General features: G+C 39.0%; 1 pseudogene; it reads right to left on the reverse strand.

Moving 5' to 3' along the window:
• Positions 1–5,461: 5,461 nt before the first annotated feature.
• On the reverse strand, positions 5,462–5,917 carry LOC149144509 (elongation factor 1-alpha pseudogene; annotated as a pseudogene).
• Between the last annotated feature and the right edge of the window lie 9,831 nt (positions 5,918–15,748).

Raw genomic sequence — 15,748 nt, forward strand, 5'->3', positions numbered from 1 at the left:
ACTAGAGGGGAGTCATCATCTTTGCTCAGTTTGCAGTTTTTGGTCATAGGTGTGCTCATGGGTGAACAATCCTCCATTCCATATTTTTTGAGCATGTCTTTCAGATATTTGGTTTGATATATATACAATCCCACTCTAGTTTGAGATATTTGAAGTCCAAGGAAGTGGGACAGCGCTCCTATCATTGACATCTCAAACTCTTTTGACATGTTTTGAGAAAATTCATGGCTCATTTCATCATTATTACTAGCAAAAATCAGATCATCGACATAAACAAGAGAAACTAATACCTTACCTTGATCTGTATTTATGTATAGATTGCTTCCAGCCACTCCCTTTTTGAAGCCTTGTTGTTGTAGATAGTGATCCAGTCTTGCATACCAAGCTCTACGAGCTTGTTTCAACCCATATAAAGCCTTTTTCAACTTAAAAGTCTTGCCTTATTTCTGATAACTTGTCCCTCCTCATTCATTTTATTTTTGAACACCCATTTGGTTCCTATTATGTTTTTGTCCTTTGGACGAGGTACCAGCTCCCATGTCTTGTTCTTCTCAATTTGGGTCATTTCTTCTTCCATGGCTTTTACCCAATGAGGATCCTTACTTGCTTCTACAAATGTTTCTGGTTCTATCATAGATAGGAGGGCAATGACTTTTCCCTTGGGTGTAATTGTTATCCTTCTTCTGGTCTGCACACCTTCATCTTTATCGCTAATGATCTACTCTTCTGGATGGTGTCTTTGGACATACTTCGTCTTAGAAGGGGTATTAGTTGGTTCTCTTTCCTCTTCTTCTTCCTCATCTATTTCTTCTTCTTTAGGTTCTTCTTCTTCAATGAGAGATTCATCTTCATGTTCTTCACTTTCCTTTACTGGAAGATCTTCATCAACCTTTACATCAATGCTTTCCACTATTTTCTTCAGTCGATAATTGTAGCACTTGTAAGCCTTACTCCATGTAGAGTATCAAAGAAATATCCCTTCATCAACCCGAGAATCAAACTTTCCTGGTGAACCATCATTTATTTTTATGAAGCACTTGCTTCCAAAGATCTTGAAGTGCTTCACCGAAGCAGGTCTTCCTTTCCATAGCTCATAAGGATTTTTTTCACAATTTGGTCTTAATTGAGTTCGATTCAGTGTATAGACAGTTGTTCCTACTGCTTCTCTCCAGAATTTAGGTTGTACGTATGCTGCTAATAGCATAGTTCTTGCTATTTCTTGGACTATTCAGTTTCTTCTTTCAACTACCCCATTTTGCTGAGGTGTTTTGGTAGCCGAGAATTCCCTTTTAATTCCATGAATATTACAGAACTCACTAAACTCGTTTGATGTGAATTCTCTTCCTCTGTCTGTTCTGAGGCACTTAATTTTTGAATCTTTTTCATTTTCTAAAAGGGCTTTTAGATTCTTAAAACATTCAAAAGTTTCAGATTTATACTTTATGAAATATATCCACATCATTCTAGTATAATCATCAACAAATAACACAAAGTACCTTTCTCCTTGGAGTGCTTGATTTCTATTTGGCCCACACACATCGGCATGGATGATCTCCAAGGGCTTCGATGTATAGAGCTCTTTTGTCTTGTGGCTGGTTCTGGTCTACTTTCCATGTTGACATGGACTACACACTACTTGATTTGGTTTGGACAGCCTTGGGATGTGTCGTATAGCTTTGATCTTGCTAATATTGATCAGATTTTTGAAGCTTGTATGTCCAAGTCACTTGTGCCACAGCCAACTCTCATCTGTCTGACTTAAGTAGCATTTATTTTCTTGAATCTTGTTCAGAATGTAAATATTGTCTGATGTTCTCACCCCTTTTGCCACAAGTTTCCATGAGGCAGAATTCCTTGTTTCACAGTCTTTGGTGCTGAAAATGATCTTATGTCCTTGATCACAAATTTGGCTGACACTCAGGAGGTTGTGCTTGAGCCCGTCAACTAGCAGAGCATCTTGACCTTTTCCTTTTCCATTGATCAGAGTAACTATTCCTTTTCCTACAATTCTGCCTGATCCGCTTCCAAAGGACACATTCCCTTCCTTTTTACTCAGTGAGACAAACTTCCTTCTGTCTCATGTCATGTGTTTGGAGCACCCACTATCTATAAACCACTGGTTTTCATTATTTTGAGCATATAGAGCCAGGCCGCATTTGTCCATGCTGGAGTTCTTGCTACTCGTCTTTCTTCCTTTGAGTGGGCAGTCTTGTTCATAGTGTCCATTATTGTAGCAGAAAGAGAAAATCAAATCAAATTTGGTCAAGGGAACAAATGAATTGAACGATTTGCTTTGGCCCTGCCTTTTGGGGGCATACGAGTTGATTATTCGGTCCTTTATCTTTGTCTTTTCACTTCTGCAAGCCATACAATGTCTAGTTTGATGACCGAATTTTTTACAGTGAAAGCAGTGTCGAAGAAAGATGGTTTTGTACTTGTTGAAGCAACCACGGTTTGAGTCGATTTCCTTCCTAGTAATTACTCCTCCCTCGTTCTTTGGATTTGCGATGGGCCCTTGGTGGAGTACAGGTTTGTATTTGCTGTAGTGTCCATGATTCGACTCCACATTCTTCTTTGCAGTAATTCTCTCTTCATTCTTGGGATCTGGGATACACTTTTGATAACATACTTTTTCATATTTTGGATTGCAGGAAAGTGCATCGGCATAGCTTTTTGCATTATTCTTAGTGCTTGAGGATTCTCCTTTGAAACCTATTCTAGACTTTTCATGTTGAGGTTTTTGATTTTTCAGAATAGTCTCAAGTATTTGAGAGCTTTTACAGCCCTTTTTAATTTGCTCCAACTCCTTTCTCAGAGACACTATTTCAGCCTCACGTTCTTCACAAGTCTCTTCCTTTTCTTTAAGCTTTGCTTCCAAGATATCTTCTCTCCTTCTTATTTCCTCGTTTTCCACTTTGAGAGAAATGATTTTGTTCCATAGTTTCTCATTTTCTTCAATGGCACTTATTAACAGTTCATCTACATTTCCTTCTAGCCCTGAGTCATCATCATCTGTGAGTGCCATGAATAATGCTTCTTGGCTTTCATCATGATCACTTTCCTCATCTGATTTATTTTTGATGACCATAAACTCATCCTCATCAGACTCATCTTGCTTGGAGAAGAAGTTTTTCTTATTGAACCCTTTCTTTTTATGTGCCATTCTTTTAGAATTTCCTTCATCATCACTGTCATGTTTATGAGGACATTTTGCTGCATAATGACCTATTTTACCACATTTAAAACAGATAAGAGGATACTTGCCTTTAATCTTAGATCCTCTCTTCAACTTTCGTACAAATTGAGCCAATTCGGATTCCACATCTGACTCATCACTACAGTCATTCCTTTCTTTCCCCTTCTTTGACTTTGAGGCCTTGAATGTTGCATCTTTGGAGCTTGGGCCACCTTTCCTCATTTCATAGGCAGTGAGAATTCCATGGAGTTCATCCATTTTGAGGGTATCTAGATCCTTTGCTTCTTCTATAGCGCTTATTTTGGAGTCAAATCTGTCTGGAAGAGACCTTAATACCTTTTGAACAATGGTACTTTCTTCCACTTTTTCGTCCAATCCTTTCAGGGAATTTACCACTTCAGCGACTCGGAGGAGGTATGCTGCAATATCTTCTTCATCTTCCATCCTCAAACTTTCAAATTGTCTTCTGTGAGTTTGAAGCTTTGCCTTTTTGACTTTTGAGTCTCCATCATACAATCCAACTAGCTTCTCCCACATTTCTTTGGCACAGGTACAGTGCATGATTTTTGTAAACTCGGAATCAGTGATTCCACTAGTGATGGAGTTCATGGCCTTTGCATTTGTGATGTAGGCTTTCCTCTCGTCTTGGTCTGTTGGAAGAGTGGAAGTAGTTTTGTATTCATTTTGAACAAAATGCCAGACTTCAGGTCCAAGGGACATTAAGTAGTAGGTCATTCTTTTCTTCTAGAAACCAAAGTTAGTGCCATCGAACAAAGGAGCTCTTCCTGATGCTTCATTATTTCTCATCATGGCTGTAGATCCTTCTTCAAGCTGTTAGGCTAGTATGAAGAAGCCTGCTCTGATACCAATTGTTGGAAATACTAAGGGGGGGGGTGAATCAGTATCTCTTACTATTTATTTTTTAATTGTTCTAGTGATTACCAACAACCTATATAGATATGTATATGTATACACAGAACAGATAAATCAACAACTGAATTTAATGCTTTTATTAAAACTCAAGACAGTGCAAAGAAATAAATACAATATAAGTATAAATCAGATTGTGAATAGTTTCCAAGCTCCAACTTGGACTTCAGTGAGGCTCCAACCTCCAGAGCACCAACTCTGTTTTGCAGTGGTTCTGCACTTAGGAGAACCTACCCCAATGACTTCAGTCCTATTCATTTTTGAGGCTCCAACCCAACCTTGGTATAAATAGGTATGTTGTTGCACTCTATTCAACTGAGTTTGTCTCACTCTTGCTCTCCTGCCTCTACTACTTTTGCTGCCTCTACAGCCTCCACTGCTTTTTCTGCGTCTTTTGCCTCTGCTGCTTCTACTATCTCACCCTCGGGTTCTTCACCACCATAACCGCACCAACAGTTCTCTATTTCTACTGTTTTATACATTCCCATGCCTTTGTCCATTCGTTTCCGCTTACACCGACTCTTAGGTTTCCTCCTTAGTCGTTGTCGTTTCCTCTGACTCACTTGATCTTTCAGCTTCCCAATACGACCAAATCCATTTATTCCTATCTTGGTCCTCTCCTTTCCCGAGGATCTTTGAACTCTAGGAGGGGCCTCTATTGCAGTAGCTCTAAATAGTTGCAAAGTCCTAGCACTCTAACATTGTAAGGCTGAACCCTAGCCAAACTCTGTAGTGGATCCAAAGAAATTGCTTCCAAAGCTTTCGAAAGGCAATCTAACTGTGCCATCGGTGTTGGTTATCTTCGATCGGATCTGTGCATCGACCGCCACAGAAGGACGATGATTTTCACGAAACGATCCCACCATAACAGGCTATCTCATCATGGTGGAAGCCGCCATTGCCATTGCTATCCGAAAACCAAAGGAACGAAATCTAAGAAAATTGATATAAAAGTCTAGAAATTACCTTTTGCCCCGCCGTTTCTATTTTATTCTAAAAACCCACATAATCGCACCCATATTATCCTCTGCCTCATTTGCAATCGCAGTCATTGAACGTTGCAATCCAACGGTCACAGTCCTTTTCCCCGCACGTTAAACATCGTGCATATTCCTCGCCATCTGACCGTCCGTTGCACGATCGGACGGCAGTCGCAAGCCCCGATCGCGCAATCTGCATACGCGTTAACCTATGGGGGTGATGGTTTTCATCCGCCACGTGTCGTATTGTGACTGGATTGCGCGGTCATATATGGACACTGCCATCCTCCCTGTGGGCGGTGCGGGGGATACCGCTAGCCCACGAAACCACCTTTTAGTACGACCCTCCTGCTCATTAACCTGCGTGCATATTTATCGCCCACGACCGTTGGATCTGCCTGTCGTGTTGTATCTGCCATCCATCCTTCGAAATACCCGCTTCAAAACCTCCGGTGGTAGAATCAATAATCAAAACAACACAATCGGCCTGTGATGTGCCTGTAATCATGTTCTTGATAAAGTCACGATGGCCTGGTGTATCAATGACGGTACAGTAATACTTGGTTGTCTCAAACTTCCAGAGAGCAATGTCAATAATAATACCACGCTCGCGCTCAGCCTTAAGCTTGTCAAGAACCCAAGCATATTTGAATGACCTTTTGTTCATTTCCGTAGCTTCCTTCTCAAAACGCTCGATCACACGCTGGTCGATACCGCCAAGATTGTAAATAAGATGACCGGTAATGGTGGACTTGCCAGAGTCGACATGTCCTATGACCACAATATTGATGTGGGTCTTCTCTTTACCCATGATTTTCTAAAAACCAAGTATTCCTGAATCAAAAACGTGAATAAGCAGCTTCAGCTTCTCACCAGAAAAGAATCGCAGAGCTCCCCTGCTTCGCTCTCCACCTGCTCCAATGGCTCTGTGTGCTCCTCTTCTTCGGCTCTGTCAGCTCCTATCGTCTCTATTTGCTCCTCGAATATTGCCATATTGACATCAATGACAATCTGTGTCCAACACCAGACCCACCAACAAGCCCGATTAATCCTGTCTGTAGAATGACCGTAGTAGATCCAACGGTCACAAAACATATCGCATGGCCCAACCTCACCGAAGATTACCACGCGATGAGGGCAGTATTGCCTCCCCACCCTAAGCCACGTGTTGGAAGGTGATTGGAATCTCTTTCGAAAAATAAAAACTTCCACCAGCCCGAAAGTGGTGCGATACATCAGAAACCATTTTGAGGGCGGTAAAGCTGCCGCCAGCCAAGAAAGAGAGGTATAGCTATTACCGTGAAAGATTGTATTCCATCGTCTTGGCCAAACGAAGAAGAGGAACCCTGATTCTGGCCAATCCACTAAAACTTCGTGTACGCTAATGCCAATCATAAACCTGCTTACCCAAAACGACCTTGCTTGTGTCATAATTCTACATGAAGGTCAACCTGATCTCGTTTCTATGGCCCTGTTTCGATATACCTTGTAGTCCTCTTCCGCCTGACTGAAACATTGCTCCCTTAATCTATTCTGAGGCATATCTCGCCAGATCAACTTGACTCTGCTTTTATTGCAAGCCACTCCTTGATTGGCCAGAATGTCCGCCAGTTTATTGGCTGTCCTCCGCACATGAGTGAAAATCATTGTGCGTAAGTCTAGGAGGTGAAATTGAATCCTTTGAAAGACCTGTATCAGCCTCCAATGACTTGAGACTTTTTTGGTTATGTGCCACAACAATTTCTTTTAACTGAGTTAATGATTAACTCAGAATCGGCTTCAATAATAATGTTCTGGAGATTATCTTGCTTCAGGAAATCTAAACACTGTTCAAGCGCCATTAATTCAGCCATATTGTTTGTAGCTCTTCCCAGATGGCAATGGAAAATGAAAAGAATGCAGCCCCTATCATCTTGTAACACTCCTCTGAAACCCACAAGACCTAGGTTGCCCTTAGAGGCCCCATCTATGTTGAATTTCAGAAAACCCTGAGGGGGAGGATGTCAATAATCTATATTATTGGGCATATTCATAACCTTCCTATCCATTACATGTGGTATAAATCCCTACATACTCAACTGACAAAGTATCTGCCTCTCCTTTTCTGAAGGTGGATTTTTGGGGGAGTTGCACACAAGGGTGCCAACCGTCTCCTTGAGTTGTCTTAAGATCTACTCAAAAATGTTTTGGGTGGTGCTATGAACATTTTTGAAGATTATATTGTTCCTTTCTTTCCAAACATTGTAAATTATGAAGCATGGACTTAAAACCCAAGCCAAGCGAAGAAACTCATACTCTAAAAAGTTTCGTCTCCAGTTATTTAGGGTGTTGATAATGCTTTCTTTGTCCCTGTTCGTCTGTTGGAAAATTATAGCAAAAGAGTCCCACAACCTAGAGGTAAAGGTGCAGTCATTGAGAAGGTGCTCCATTGTCTCCTCTTGGGCTTCACAGAGCTGGCATCTAGAAGGTGCTAGAACACCCGTCTTCCTGAAGTTTTCCCAAGTCAAAATTTTCTTGTGATGAACCAACCACATGAAGAGTTTTATTTTCATCCAACCTTGATGCTTCCAAAGGTTCTGCCAAACCTTGTTCGGAACATGGGAATCCAGCTCAAGGAATACCTTCTTGGCTTCCTTAATATTGAAGGTGCCTTCTGTATTGTAGCCCCATTTAAGTTGATCATGCCCCTCTGAAACCATAATCTTCCTTTGTTCCAAAATTCGTAGTAGTGCCTTTGTTTTTCTTTCAAGGGGTTGTCAGCCCCACATTCTATATTCTTCCAGGTTCTCCATTTGTCTTCTAGACTGGGGTGTTCCCAAAAATCTTTAACCCTGAAAAGCCCTTTGGTGTCCATTTCTTTCTTTAGGTCCAAAAAGTCCTCTCTTAATAGTGTAGGTTCTTGTTGCCATCTATCCTCCCAAAACAGAGCAAGGTCCCCTTCTCTAATTTCCCAGAAACTGTTTTTCTGCACTAATTCTCTATTCTCCCAGGCCTTATTCCAAATGTGGGATCCTTTTATGATTCCCGTCATCCTTATGTGATCTTTCTCTTGCCAAGTGCTGGCATATTTTTCTTTCCATACACGAGCCCACTGAGCCTTTGGATCTTTTACCCAACGCCACCATAATTTTGCCCCTAAAACCTTGCTGAGTACATCTGGATCATCCAGTCCAAGGACCCCATGGGATTTTGGTTTGCAAAGCTTATCCCAGGCAACCAAGGCCCATTTCTTTCTCTCCTCCCCCTTACCCCAAAGAAAGTCTCTTTGAATAGTTCTCAATTGTTGTAAGACTCCCTTTGGAGCTGGAAGTGCTGAAAGCATAAAAATGGGGATTGATTGCAAAACAGATTTTGTAAGCACCAACCATCCTACCAAGTTTAAAGATCTGATAGTCCATTTTCTGATTTTATCCTGCATCTTATTGATTATCGGTTCCCAGATGTTTTTGTGCAAAGGTTTATCAGTTAGAGGAACTCCCAGGTACTTGGAAGGAAGGACCTCCCTTTGAAAGCCTAGAATTCTAGAGATGTTTCTCTGAATAGTGATATTAGTATTAAAGAAAAAAATCTTAGATTTAGACAGATTTACCTCCATACCTGTGGCCATAGCAAAGTCATGTAGAATTTGCTTATAAGCAAGAGCTTCTTTTACCATGGGGACTCCCTGCAACATAGTATCATCAACAAGTTGTTGATGGGACAAAGGTTGTCCATTTTCAGAAAGTTGGATACCCTTGATATAACCTCCTTCTTTCGCATGCTTGACGGAATTCCCAAGTCCTTCCATCATAAGGATAAAGAGAAAGGGAGAGAGCGGGTCTCCATGCCTGAGACCTCTTGAGGGAGTAAAGGTCTTGGAAGGATAACCATTGACCAATATTGAAAAGCTAGAAGAAGTGACCAGTTCCATAACCCATCTTACCCAATTATGATCAAAGCCAAAGGCTCGAAGGACCTTCCTAATATAGGTCTAGTTCAGCTTATCATAAGCTTTGGCAAGGTCCAGTTTCATAATCATCCCCGCCTTCTTATTGCTTAACAATGAATGCATCACTTCATGCACTTGAATGATATTATTGAGAATTTGTCTACCCTCCACATAACCTGATTGCTCCACTGACACAAGAGTAGGGAGAAGGGGTTTGAGTCTATTGGCGACAACTTTGGATATAATTTTATACACCACATTGCACAAAGCTATGGGCCTAAACCTGTCTGGAGTCTGGGCATTATCTTGTTTGGGGATCAAGGAGATGAAGGAAGTATTGAGCACCTTCAGAATGGTTCTATTCAACCTGGAATCCTCCACCACATTCATAATATCTTGTTTAACAATGCTCCAATAGGCTTTGAAGAAATCCACATTGAAACCATCAGGGCCTGGCGCTTTGCCATTCTGCATTTCCTTAACTGCTTCACTGACCTCTTCTTCAGTCACTGGCTTGTTGAGATTGAAATTATCCTCTCTAGATACTAGCCTGGGTATATGCCTTGTTAAGTCCCTGATAAAGTGTTCTCTGTCTGCAGTGGTCTCCTTTGCTATACCTTGAAAGTGTTGGACTAACACAGATTCTATTTCTTCATGGGAATTGCGAAGATGACCTCTCTCGTCCTTGATTGAAGAGATCCTATTATGGGATCTGTTCGCCATGGTGGATCTGTGGAAAAATTTGGTGTTCCATTCCCCTTCTTTTAGCCACTGAACTCTAGATTTTTGTCTCCAATATATTTCCTCTTGTTTGCATAAGTTCTCCCAGTCTTGATGAAGTTTGGTGACTTGGTCATCTCTGACTCTGTCAAAGCCCTCTGTAATAAGAGTTTGATTGAGTGTTTGCATCTTATCTTCAACCTCTTTTTTTGCTACAAAAATATTTCCAAATTCCTTCTTGTTCCAGTCTTTGAGTCTGAGCTTGATGTATTTTAGTATTTTGTGAAGCAAAAACATTCTTGTTCCCTGAATGTGCAGATCCTCTTTCCACCATCTTTCTATGTTACTAATAAAATCAGGGTGGTTAAGCCAAATATTCTCAAATTTGAAAGGCCTATTCTTGGGGGTGCCTATGCCCTGTACCTCCAGTTGTACAGGCCAATGGTTCAAGCCACCAAAGGGGAGAATTCTCACTGTCATTTCCTTGTCTATGAGCATAAGGTCCTCTGAAATTATGAATCTGTCTAATTTTGAGGCTACTTGTAACTCCCCTCCTCTCTTGTTGTTCGAAGTGAAGAGGCCATTATTCATATCAGTGTCAACAAGCTTCATATTATCTATGAAAGTTAAAAATTTTGTTGAATCTTTATTTAAAGTTCTTGTTCCCCATTTTTTCCGAAAGTGATTTGATCATGTTGAAGTCCCCGCCCATTATCCAAGGAACTTCTACATGTATATCTCTGAGTTCTACAAGAGAATCTAGAAATTTGAGTTTATCATCCAGTCTTTGTGGCCCATAGACATTTGTGACCAAATAAGTCTCGTTGTCTCCCACAGTCTGTATAACCACTGATAAATAATTCCTAAATGCCTCAGCATCTATTATGCCTATGTTTTGGGGGTTCCAAAGAGTGAGTATGCCTCCAGCTGTATTATCTTCTTTAACTTCTAGAAACTCAAATCTATTAAGCCATTTAATATTAATTTCTTTGATTTTTTGAATGGAACATTTAGTTTCCTGGATAAAGATCATATCCAAAGCTTCTTGTTTCATTCTATTGCTAAGTAATCTTTGTTTCCTTTTATTACCTAAAACTCTGATATTCCAAGATGTGAACTTCATAATTACAAATTTGCAAAGGAGTAACTGGATAGGTCTTTCATCTTACCTGAATCAATCATTAGCTTTCCACATTCCATTAGTAGCTCGTTCTGCTTTTTCCTGCCTCTTTTCTTTCCTGGGTATCTGGGAGCTAGTCCTGGTGTGGTTTTCATAGTTTTCACTCCTTCGTTGCCCGACCTTTCGTTGTTGTTTTGCTTTTCCATCCCTTTGTCCTGAGTTTTCCATAGGAACAGCTGTTGTACTCTGTTGAACTCTTCTTGAGGTAATGAGTCTACCCCTCCCATGGTTCCCTGTTTCAAGAATCCTTCCAGATCTAGGTTTTCTCTATCCAGAATCTCCTGCAGTTCCTGATCATCAGTTTCCATCTCACTCTGAGTCATTTCTTGATCCATCTCTAGTTCTTCATCATTCAACATTGTTTCTTTCTGTTTAGTAGCATCCTGTGCTTGTTCCCTATCTTCTTCTTTCTCCTTTTCCCCTGAACTTCCTTCCATTACCTGATCTTCGTTTGATATTCCTTCCTCTTCTTAGAGAACTTGGAACCTGTTCAGATTGGTCTGTTGCTTTTCTGTTTGTTGTTTCTTTGGCCCCCTTTTGCCCCCTTTTCCTCTATGTCCCATTTTGTGAAAGATTTCAGTGTCTTTCATTGTGGTTGCTTTACTTTTGTTCTTTGTTTTGCTGAGAGTCCAGTCTCTAAAAAGGTGTCCATGCTCATGGCATCTGTGACATCTAAAGGGAATATGTTCATAATCTACTGTTTGCACCCATTCTTCATCAAAAACTTCCAGAATGACCTTATCTGGTAGGGCTCCTGATAGGTCCATCTCGACACATATTCTTGTGAAGGAGATGTATTTTCCCCTTCTGGTGGCCTCAGAGGCTTTAACAAAATGCCCTAGTTTATTTCCTATGGCAGATAGCGATTATGTTTGCCAGTAATCAAGAGGTAAGGAGTAAAGTCTTACCCAGACCGAAATCGAAGTGAAAGTTTCTCTCTCCAGGATAAAATTCATCATCCACGGCCGCATGTAGAGGCCCGCTACTGCGTAGAAGTAGGGTCCTCCTTCAAACACCCTGCCTTTATCCTCAATATTTGTGGCATTTTCAGTGGACCATAATCCCATGAATTTGCAGATGATAGCATAGGTCTGCATGTGATCCCTGTGTGCCTACAGGGCAGGATCATTTAAAACTACTCTGGGAGTGACCTCAGCCTTGGGTTTGCAAGGCCCCTTCTGTGCCTTGTTTTTCGCTCCCTGTTTTTTGTCTTCTTCCTCATTATCTTTCATGCTGTTGTCCTCTCTTGGTTTGATGAAGTCCTGATCCTCTTCCAGATTTTTATTCTTTTCTTCTGAAGGCCCTTTGACAGATTCTAAAGGTTTCTTGCCTCTGCTGGCCACTGCCTGCCTATAGGAGGGAGTGGAGCTCCCCCCTTTGCGCACCTCCATGGTGCTCAGAAACCTGCAACCCTAGCTATTCTTTCGTTGTTCGCTGTTCTCGTCCCCCTTCTTGTTGATCCGGGCTAGCATCAGTAGTTTGTCATATTGAAGTGGGGGGAGAATTTTTCTCTTGGAACAGTCATTGGTGTGCACTGGGACAATGGTACATCAATAGAAGCACAACTTAGTGACTTTATTCATATCATGAACAATTTTCCATTGATTTCAAAGGAGTATAGATTGAGAATTGGTCTTAAGGGGGCTTGACTTGGGTCTAGAGTGTGTTGCGCACCAAAAAAAACCCTCAACTACTGGCCCTTTTGGCAATGATTTGCAAGCATATCACAATCTCACACTAAAGTAGTTATGGGAGGTTGCAGAACCAAGCTTCTGCAACCGAAGGGATATCCGCGCAGTGGCGTCATGTGTTTGCTTCTACTCTATATTGATCGTATAAATTCGTGTGGATAAGAACTTCACGCAAATAATTAATTTAACATAATCACATTAAACTCATAAAATCTAAGAAATAACAATATATCTTACAATTCTTCGCATAATTCAGTGAAAAACATACATAACAATACGAACAACAACAAAGGCTAAACATAAAGAGATATCCAATTCTTCACCAAAACTTCTTCTTTATTAATATAATTCTTCAGTACATACATATCTTCGACCTATGCACCCAGCTGTAAGTGGTCTTCACACTCAGTTGCGGAGCCTTCCACAAACTATAGACTACAAACATGAATACAGAGATTCAATTCACTTATGATATTTCATTACATTACTACTCAACAACAAAATATGACATCTTTTCATATTTACAGAAACCATGGTCCGCATACCATGGATCCACAAAACAAGGACTAATACCCAGTGCCTGTTATAAAACAAGGGTTTTATCCCATCCCCAAAGCCTTAAAAGTTCATGCGATGAATATATCTTCGCCAGCTTCGCATAGTCCGCTCCTTCTTTCGCGGGGTATTTTATCCAAAACTTGGACCAAGTTGGGCCATGCCCAACACATATATATTGAGCATCGACCACATTGACCATTGGTGCAATGTGTGCATTTCAAGCTTGGGGAGCTTGGGTTCATGCCAAGCCAAATTGACAGACTTCCATTCAGATGCTAGAGATGGTTTCCATAAATACCAAAGGGGGATATTCTTGAAATATTGAAATTAATGTTAAGGGAATTTTGGAGGGGTCAAGGACGTGAAGGGATGCCATATTCAAAGCACAAGTTCTTCCTCCCCCTTTGTTAGTTAACAGTAAATATTCATGGCATCAATAAACAAACCATCCATTTGGCCCTAACCACATCATACTGCAATAACAAAGATCAAGAGGGATATTTCCAAAAACTAAAATGGTCAAGAAGACCAATGTTTGTAGAGGTAAATCCCGAGGTCAACAACCTCGGTCACAAAGGCCCATCAACCTAGCACCCATGGGCTAAGATTCTATAAAGCCATTGATATTAGACCATCAAGACTCGGCCTTGTACTATATTGTTAAATTAGACTAAAAAACCAAGAACCCACAAACATGGAGCACAAGTGGCACAGTGATGATGTGCCAACTCTTGAAAATTGTAACTAGGTTCAGTGTTCATTATGATGTAATTGTAATCATGACATTGTATTTACTTTATAAAGAAATAAAAGTGAAAGAAAAGTAAATTATATTTTATTTTGGAGTATAGGTTTCATACTCAAGTTTGAGTCAAAAGCATGTTCTTCATGATTTTAGGTCTTCTAGGTCTTTCTAGGATAAAGAATAATATGGGTCATGTGTCATAGTCCCATTTGTTATTGATAATTGATAAAAGATCAGAGAAAAGAAGTAGATCTTAGAGTAATATTGTTGTAACGATGATATTTAATAAAAGTTCCATAGATCTGAGTTTGAAAATGAATGAAAGAGAGATATGAATAGTTGAAGCAAGTTGGTGTTTGCAGAATAGGGGATTGGACTCTCGTTAAGGTTGATGTGTGCAAACAAGTGGGGGGTTGGTGCCTTCAACAGGTGGTTGTTTCCAAAGAAAGAAAGAAAGGTGATGCCTACAAAATTTGGTATAAATTAAAATTTGTGCTTACATTTACATTAAAATAAAAAAGTAAAAAATTGTGGTTTTCTCTTGTATGGATTTCTATGTAAATATCCCATGTTCAATTATCTATGTGATTGTTACATTCCTTTGTAAATGAATGTGTTTGATTATCTAAATAATTGTTAAAAATTATATAATATTAATTCCCCTCTCAATATTATTTTAATTTCCAATAAAATCATGATAAAACTAATACTAATTAAACAATAAATAAATAATATATATCTATATATATTAATTATTCGCACATTTTACACATGAAATTATAATATAATTGATGCTCAATTAAATATTATCAATATTATCAAACATACATATTAATTAATAATAAAATAATAGATTAAAAATATATATTCTCATTATCATTTAATACTATCGTATTATGTCACTCATTTAATTAAATAATTTAATCGATTTTTTAAATAAACAAATATATCAAATCGGAAGAAATCAAACTTACCAATGAGATATAACTTGGTATATATATATATTTTATAATAAATTTTATATTAAATAAACATTATATATTATGTTGATTGTTTGCGCACCTTATAAATGAGATTATGATATAGTTATGCTATGTTAAATATTATTAATTATTTATCAATATTATAAAGCATACAGATTTTTAATACGTAATGATTAATAGGTAATTTTTTCACGAGTCTATGATTTGAGGAAAGTATTATCAGTTCTTAAATATAGGTTATGGGAAATGTAATGTTCTCTGAGAGAATACAATTTTGAATAAGAAAATAAATAAATGATAAAAAAATTATGTTTATAAAATATTTATTAACAAATGTGTGTAGTGTTGTTGTTTAGTATTTTGTTGTTTAGTTTTTTTTTTTAATATAAGAAGTAATTATATGGTTAAAAGGTTTATATCTCAATCAATGCTCTAGTATAAGGGTATAAGAATGATTAATGGTTTTTTATTTAACATATGAACTTTATTTATATTATTAGAGGTTGGTGAAGTCTATTGGAAATGGAATGTAAGGCTTTACAATGGTAAAAAACCCATAATTCTTATATTGGAGTGCACAATTAATGCACATTTTATTTTTTATAATTTTTTAACCAAAAAGACCCAATGACTAAGGAAGAACCAAGATGTCTCGTATTGACCACGGATGGAGTCAATAGAATGCATACACACCTTACATGAGAGATGTACTTCCTTAAGGGAAAGCATGTGTACCTAGTGAAACTCTCCGTAAAGTTGAATTAAGTATAGCAAGCATACTATACTAGATATATCTTAGTCAATACAATTAGTAATGGTCAATTATCATGAAATAAT

This window comes from Pinus tabuliformis, chromosome X (genome assembly GCF_031772625.1).
Source record: "Pinus tabuliformis cultivar Carrire ecotype Pingquan chromosome X, CPIR1, whole genome shotgun sequence".
Lineage (NCBI taxonomy): Eukaryota > Viridiplantae > Streptophyta > Pinopsida > Pinales > Pinaceae > Pinus > Pinus tabuliformis.